This window comes from Rutidosis leptorrhynchoides, chromosome 3, assembly GCF_046630445.1.
Source record: "Rutidosis leptorrhynchoides isolate AG116_Rl617_1_P2 chromosome 3, CSIRO_AGI_Rlap_v1, whole genome shotgun sequence".
NCBI classification, from domain to species: Eukaryota; Viridiplantae; Streptophyta; class Magnoliopsida; order Asterales; family Asteraceae; genus Rutidosis; species Rutidosis leptorrhynchoides.
The window spans coordinates 445,130,646-445,139,542 of NC_092335.1; positions in this window are offsets into that span (position 1 = coordinate 445,130,646).

Consider the following 8,897-nt stretch of genomic DNA (forward strand, 5'->3'; position numbering starts at 1 on the left):
CCCTTCTCTCCATAAATCATCACCGGCATTCTATCCTTACAAGGAATGCGAATTGCCTTCTTGGCACACACAACTTCAGCTCCTACTTTGGACATCCAGTCCATGCCGACTATTACATCAAAACTTCCTAATTCTACGGGTATTAAGTCAATTTTAAATGTTTCTCCGGCTAAATTTATTTTACAATCACGGCAAATTTTATCGGCTTTAATTAGTTTACCATTAGCTAACTCAATCATGTACTTAGCATCTAGAGGTAATGATGAACAATTCAATTTAGCGTAAAAGCCTCTACTCACGTAACTTCTATCGGCACCAGTATCAAATATAATAGATGCGGATAAGTTATTAATGGTAAACGTACCCGTAACAAGCTCCGGGTCTTCACACGCCTCTCTAGCATTAATAACAAATGCTCTTCCACGTGCAGATCCATTATTCTTCTCTGGATTCGGACACTGGCTCTTATAGTGACCTTGTTTTCCACACCCATAACAAGTAATGGTAGCCAAAGCAGTTCTATTTGCATTGGTGGCAGGAGTCTTGGTACCATTTGTATTTGTAACGAGAGCCCTACAATCTTCAGCAAGATGACCCTTTCGATTACATTTGTTGCATACCACATTACAGTAGCCAGAGTGATGTTTGTGGCATCGGTTGCATAAAGGATTTTGTCCTTTGTAACCAAAGCTTGAACCACCACCTGCACCTTGTATGGTTTCTTGTTTCTTAAAAGATTGTTGTTGGTTACCTCGATCATAATTTCCATTCCACTTTCTTTTGTTACCTGATACCTTCACATCAGTATTGGATGCTTTCTTATCCATGATGACCTGATCCATTAGCTCGTTTGCCATGGTTATAGCTTCATGAATTGTCTTAGGTTTCGATGCTGTAACGTTTGCCTTGACCTTTTTGGGCAAACCATCTTTGTACATTTCAATCTTCCGTTCTTCGGTTGGAACCAATTCAGGACATAGCAAAACTAATTCCATGAATCGCTGATTGTAGTTGGTGATTTCAGTACCAATAACCTTCAGACTTCGTAACTCATCTTCCAACTTCCTAACCTCGTTCCTTGGACAATATTCGTTGATTAACATTGTTTTGAATTCTTCCCACGGAGTATCATAAGCTACATCTCCTCCTACAGCCTTCACATAATTTTTCCACCACGTGAGTGCACTATCTTGTAAAGTGCACGATGCATACTTGGTCATGTCCTTTTCAACACAACCACTGATTTTAAACACAGTCTCCATCTTTTCTATCCACCGGGTTAAACCGATTGGTCCTTCTGTTCCACTGAATGATGAGGGCTTGCAAGCTTGAAAAGTTTTGTAAGTGCACCCCACACGAGGATTTGGGTTAACTGCAGCACCTCTTGCAGCCTCGACCCATAACATTCTGTCGTTCACTCGTTGATTGATGAGTTCCTGGATTTCTTGTTCCGTCATTCGGTTCAATCGCGCCATATTCTTCTATAAGAATGAAAAGAAAATAATTATTCACATTGAATATTATAGATGTAGTGTATATTTACAGTACATTATAGCTTATTAATAATATGAACCAGGTATTATTATAAAAGCCTTTTCTTCTTATTAGCGTTTTATAATTATATCTAGGGTAGTACCTACCCGTTAATGTCCATACTTAATAGCTTAGTACAGAATCAATTACTACCATCTAAATAATACTTAACCATGGAAAATTATTGCATTTCACACTTCACTATTTTACATATGCTTATCTTATATCGAACATTAAGCAAACCATACTAATAATATTATACAAAACATTATATGATCCCATGGTTTAATACGGCAGCGCATCGTTTGGTCTATTTTCTAGGACGTTTAGGTTCAAGGAATCGCTTAACGCTTATCCTGGCTGTCTGCCTATATTTTGGTTGTGGGACTGAAGAACTGGATGCCGGGACAGCACGAATAGGAATAGCGGGAATAGGGGTGGTAGTGTCTAGTGGAGTTGGTACCACATCATCCTTACTAAACTCGGGATTTGAATTTTCTAATTCATTAGCCTTTCGTTTCTTTCCTAGTTCGAACTCGTCTTTTGTAATTTCCTGTATTTCTTCCTCGGGTTCACTTTCCTCCTCGGGTTCACTTTCCTCCTCGGGTTCACTTTCCTCCTCGGGTTCACTTTCCTCCTCGGGTTCACTTTCCGGGTTCTCTATAGTCGGTTCATCCGGAATTTGTGAGTCTTCCCCAAAGATATTATTTTCGTCATCGGATAGGTTAATGACTGGAACACCATCTGAAGATTCTGGTTCGGAGTCGCTGAATGTGATAACAAGTTTTGAGCCCGACATCTATCATACAACAACTAACCCATTAGTACTACATAATATTTACATATAAATTTTAACCAACAATGATAAGCAATGGTTTTTAAATCAGACTCGGTCAAAGTCCAGACTTACTAATGTATCCTAACGACTTATCGGTTAGACACACTAATGCAAACCTGGTTCGCTAAGACCACCGCTCTGATACCACATGTCATAACCCGTCCTTAACCATAAGAACGTGTTAGATAACGTATGATTTCATTGCGAGGTATTGACCTCTATATGCGACATTTTTAAAAGAGAAACTGCATATATTATACATTACAAACCATAACCATTATTTTTGTTACAAGCTTTAGACAATAAAAAGATGATTATCGTTTAGCGATAATCTTCGACTTACAAACTTTACATATAATGATAACAACACGATTTCGAGCATATTTTACAACACAAATCCTTGGGTATGCAGTTTTATTTTTGACACAAATATGCGTACGCAAGATCCTGCTCAAATTCAACATAATGCAGCGGAAGCTTTAGTAATCACCTGAGAATAGACATGTTTTAAAAGGTCAACATAAAGTTGGTGAGATATAGGTTTAATGCCGGCAGCAATATATATATATAGACCACAAGATTTCGTATATAAACAGTTTAATAAAAATATTCTAAGTGGTTGAGCACTTGGTAACCATACTTAACATTTAATCACGTCGCATATTCCCTTTATTATGAAATCTTACTACACCGTACCAAGTGTAGTCACGAAACGAAGTACTGTGCAACCGTTGAATACTGGTCGTCCAGTCCGGTTGGGGTTGTCAGGCCCGATAGATCTATCAACAGGATTCGCGTTTACAATACCGCTGTAAATAACAGTTACCAAGCTACAGGGAAGTATGCCAGTGGTACAACTCAACGTAGAATATATTTTTCAGTTACTTGTGTCCATAACGTAAAACATAAAATACAGGTATTCTCATCCCGAAATATTTAGAGTTTAAAAGTGGGACTATATACTCACTTTCGTCTTGAAGATATATATATAATTTGACTTGGTCTCCGGTTGATATCACGAACCTATCCATATATAATATATCAATACCTTTTCTTTTTAAACAAACGTCACATATATATACTTGTTATACTTTTAATACTTTGAATAATTCCTTAGTCCGTAGTTAGCAGTTCGTTGTTAGTAATTCAATTTTAATGGTTCATTTTTAGATGTTTAATATACCCGCAATGAAATAAATAAAACCCCCAACAAAATAAATAAAACCCCATCGTATATGTATTGGTCGAGATTAATCTTGACCCATGGTACCGGTGTTGTCAAATGACGTGTTGCGTACATAAAGTACCGGTGTTGTCAAATGACGTGTTGCGTACAATCATGGGATCTTATGATTAATCTTCTCGTGTTGTTTACGGGTGATCCTGAACCATATAAAATTGAATTATAAGTACATATATATAAAATATCATGTTAACTTAAAAAGATGTGATTTATTTAATTTTTTCCCAATTATTTTCGTGGCTAAACTAGTCTTGGATATCCGATTTTGTTTCGGTCATAGTTTCTTCGTTACAACTCCGTTTTCGTTGATTCAACTTGCCATCTCCTTGGATCGAGTCCCTCTTTAAGACTATGAACTGTAAATACCTTAGTTTGTATTCAAAATCACACGTCATAGGTCAAACTTTAGTGAAACTTATGAAGTTAATCATTTTCCATCATGTAAACAACCTCAAATGATTATTTTTCTAAAAATACTTATACTTTGAGTTAAATCATGAAATTTTTATGTGTTATCATATTCATAGTAAAAATCATTTTTCCAGAAAATAAACCTCCAATTCAAAGTTTAAGATGGTTTTTAATTATCCAACCTAAAACAGCCCCCGGTTGCACTCCGACGTCGTAAATTCAGTTTTTAAGGTGTTCTTTGAAAAACCAAGTTATACCTTGTTAAGTTAGCATATAATTAAGATATGTTACAGGTCTTGAAGTATTTTAAAAGTTAAGTTAGAAGGATCTATTTAGTTTGCGAACAAGTTTGAAATCATTCAAACTATGTTCTAGTTTATAAACTCTTATATATATAGCTTTAAATATATGAATTGAAAAAGAGTTGAAGTAGAGTTTTTACCTCAAGTTTAAAATGTAAAGTTGCTAGAAAGAAGTAGTAAAATAAAAGTTGAGAGAGTTCTTGCAAGTGTGTGTGAAAATTGGAAGTAAAATTTGGAAAATGAATGTGTAAAAATGAGTTAGAAATGGTGCTTATTTATAGGCTTGAAAATTTGGTTTTTAGTGAAAATATCTAAGATAAGTTAAAATTTATTATGTCATGAATGACATATTATTCCAATAATTGAAGATTTCTATTGGTATATACCAATAGTAAATACTTCTAGAAGCTGTGTATAGTACCCTAGATATACGTATAGGATTATTGAGGAAACGGAACGAGAATTCAAATATAACTATCTTTTCTAAATATACTTATATTGTTTTATGTATAAAAGCCCTTTAAAAATGATTAAATACATTACTTATACGATATATGTATAAACATTATAAATCATCAGTATTTATGTCAAATAACGTTACGTAGGTTATTGTTTTGAAAACTTAAGTTAGTAGTTTCAAAATATACTTATGACTTTTTGTTATTAATACAAAATGAGATATTAAAACATCCTTAGATCATGTTAAATATGTATGTATAATTATCATATATTGTATAGTTCGTGATATCATCGGTCAAACTAGACGGTCAAACGTTGTGTAAAACTCTTTTCAAAAACATAAGTCTCAACAATTTGGATTGCTTATCATGTTGGTAAGGTTTAATTTATGTAAATATTAATCTCATAAGTATAGAACGATCGGAAAAGTGCGGGTCGTTACAGTATGGGATGTATATTGAAATATGAAATCTTGTGGTCTATTATTGCGATTTGATAAATATATAGGTTAAACCTATAACTCACCAATATTTTTATTGACGTTTTAAGCATGTTTATTCTCAGGTAATTATTAAGAGCTTCCGCTGTTGCATACTAAAATAAGGACAAGATTTGGAGTCCATTCTTGTATGATATTGTGTAAAAACTGCATTCAAGAAACTTATTTTTGATGTAATATATTCTTATTGTAAACCATTATGTAATGGTCGTGTGTAAACAGTATATTTTAGATTATCATTATTTGATAATCTACGTAATGCTTTTTAAACCTTTATCGATAAAATAAAGGTTATGCTTGTTTTAAAAAATGAATGCAGTCTTTGAAAAACGTCTCATATAGAGGTCAAAACCTCGTGACGAAATCAATTAATATGGAACGTTTATAATCAATATGAACAGGACATTTCAGTTGGTATCAGAGCGTTGGTCTTAGAGAACCAGAAATTTGCATTAGTGTGTCTTATCGAGTTTGTTAGGATACATTAGTGAGTCTGGACTTCGACCGTGTTTTCTTTTAAAAAAAAACGATTGCTTAACACTTTTGTTGGAAACTATATATTATTAACATGTAAATATTATGTGATATATTAACCTCTTAATGTGTTTGATATTGTGTGATAGATGTCTACCTCTAGTACAAATCTCATTGATTCACCTAATAATAATGAAGTGGGTGTGTGTTTATGTGTGTTAAGGAAGGGCTTAGATGGTTTAGGCGTACATTTGTTTCCGACTACTGTTGTGATGCCCCGTACAAAATTAACGTGTACGGATCATCAACAACAGGGTCATTACAAGGTCAAACACTATATGCTGTTTTAAAATAAGTTTGCATTCATAAGAAAGGGTGACGTCATAACCAACATCATAAGTTTTACAAACGATAGTAGGCTTCTACGAGTAGAAGCAATTAACATAAGTACTAGACCCAATGGTCTTTACAAATTCATTGTTTCAAAAGTAACATAGTTGTGAATGCAAGGTAAACGTTTCATGCAGAGACATCTCTAACAAAAGCAGCGGGAGTCTACACAGCAAGACTACTACAGCAGAAGCATCAAACCTCTAAGTACCTGAGATAACATGGTTAAAAACGTCAACACGAATGTTGGTGACCTATAATTTAAGTATAACAGTAATGTAAGGTAGGCCACGAGATTTCAGTATTTCAAAACAGTATGAAAAGTATATGCTCAACCGTGGGCACTTGGTAACTAACTTAACGTAATATCACCCCCCTAAAAGTACACTTGGCGAGTGCGTAAGTTTACGAAGTATTAAACAACCGTTAAATGCTAGCGCGACTAGCCCAAATGGGGATGTCAACCCCTATGGATCCATAGCTAAGATTCGCGTTCACCGGTTCAAAAAACAATGACTAAACGTTACCGAGCTAAGGGGAAAGTTTATGCCGTTGTATAACCCACACATATATAAAGTTTAAGTACTTGTGCCTAATATGTAAAACGTAAAACGCGCATGTATTCTCAGTTCCCAAAATAGTTAAAGTAAAAAGGGATGCTATAACTCACAGTGAAAAGTAGTAAAGTCGGTACGAGATAAGTAAGCAAGTAGTTGGTCCGAAAGGTCCTCAACCTAAGTCAAAAGTTACTAAGTCAGTGAATCGTTCCCAAAGGTTTAAAAGTATGTAAATTAGGTCTTAAGTATCACCATCACCAACAACGTAAGTAAAAAGTAAAGTAAGTTTTCAATCAAGAATAGAGATCGAAACAAAGGCTGACTTCGTTCAGCTGCCACGACCTCTATACAAACTAAAATGAGGTGAGACCAGTGGCCATGGCTCCGTATATGAGTCCTTTAACAACTGACCAATTTTCAGAACCAAACTCGTCTTCGTTTGACCGTGGAGACGATTTAAGTGTGAGTAGGTCAGAAATTTCAGCACAATTTTAAAAGGGCGTAGTGACTTTCGGAAGGCTATAAATCCTAAACCATAAATCGGATTAAAACGAGGCCTAAACGGAAAATCATCTACTCGAACTGAACTAACTGGAAATAAACTTTTCCAGTAGCTCATGAGCCTGATTGGATCCAGAAATCAGTAAGCAAAGTGCTCCGGTGGATTCTTGGTGCTTGATGTTCATCACGGTTCTCATCCTTGATGCTTGTAGCTTCAAGTGTACAACTCGTTGATGTGTTTGCATCATCTTTACCAAGTTTTGACCATCATGACACTAGTGTATGTCTAAGATAAATAGCACAACTCATTTAAGGGTTGTAAGAAGGTTGATGAACCAAAGTTACATCAAGATCTTAGATCCGACACATACATGAGTTCTAATAGTAATATTAAGCTATAAACTTGAATGTAAACTAAATAAACAAGATCTTAAGTTGTAGAACTTAGATCTTGGTTAGATCTTGAAGATCCTAGACTAGAAAGTCTAGATCTAGTGTTCTTAATTTAAGCCCTAAGTTATAGAACTTGGATCTTCACTTTAATAAAACCATAAGTTATGAAACTTAGATTTTAATCTTGTAGAATGTATATATAAGCTTATAAGCTTTTGTTTAAAACAAAATTGGAAGACCATAAGCTATAGAAACTTAGATCCAACATAAATGTATGAAGTTATAACTAGAAAGTTTAACTTCCATGTTCTTGAACTTACAAAGTTTAAACTTTAGTTTCAAGAAAAATGAGATCAAGTTTAACTAGTAATACTTGACCAATATTATACAATCATGAATTTAAATCAAAAAATAAAGTAATCAACTAAAGTTACAAGTAACAAGTTCATGTTTGTTTCATACTTAAGAAGATTCAAGCCAAAACTTGGATCTTAAGAAAATAAACCTTAAGTTTACAAAACATGAACACAAGTAAGATCTTAAAGCTTATGAACTTTAGATCTTTATAATACTTCAAGTGTAGAACCATAAGATAACAAGCTTAGATCCTTGTTCTTGACTTCTCATCAAACAAAGGATGGAAGAAGCAAGATTACATGAAGTTACAAACTAGAAAGCTTGATCTTTAACAACAAACAACAATCAAGTATGATGATGATGATACCATTCGGTTTTCAAAGGAAGAAAAAGAAAGAAAGAAAATATTTTACTTACAATTTAGAGAGAAAGTTGAGAGAAAAGAAAGTGTAAGTAAGAGGTGTGTGTGAAATGAAGTAAAAACTAACATATAAGTAACAAAAAAAAAATGGAACCCTCTCCATTGCTCAAAAACCGTCGGCCTAAGGGGGTTCAAAAGGGGAAGTCAAAGGTGTTCTTTCATGTGTGGGAGAGTGTTGAATGCTAGGAAGAGGTAATAAGTTAAATGCATGGAAAGTTGGTGCTTGCATGCTTGAAACATTTTTGTCTCCTCACTTAACTTAATTAATCTTGTTTAACCTTAATGTATCATTAGCATAAAGATGGGCTCATTAAGTAGTCCATTAAGTGATGTAGGGTGGGCCTTGATAGTCCAAGTCCATAACAAAAGCCCAAGTAATTAACTACTTACATTAGTTAATTAGAAATAATTAATAACAATTAATTATGAACGTAAATAATATTAGAAATATTATTCGTGAAAAGCACGTGTCGAAAAGACGAGCCAGGACATGGAAAGTCAATTACGGTAACAAGTAAA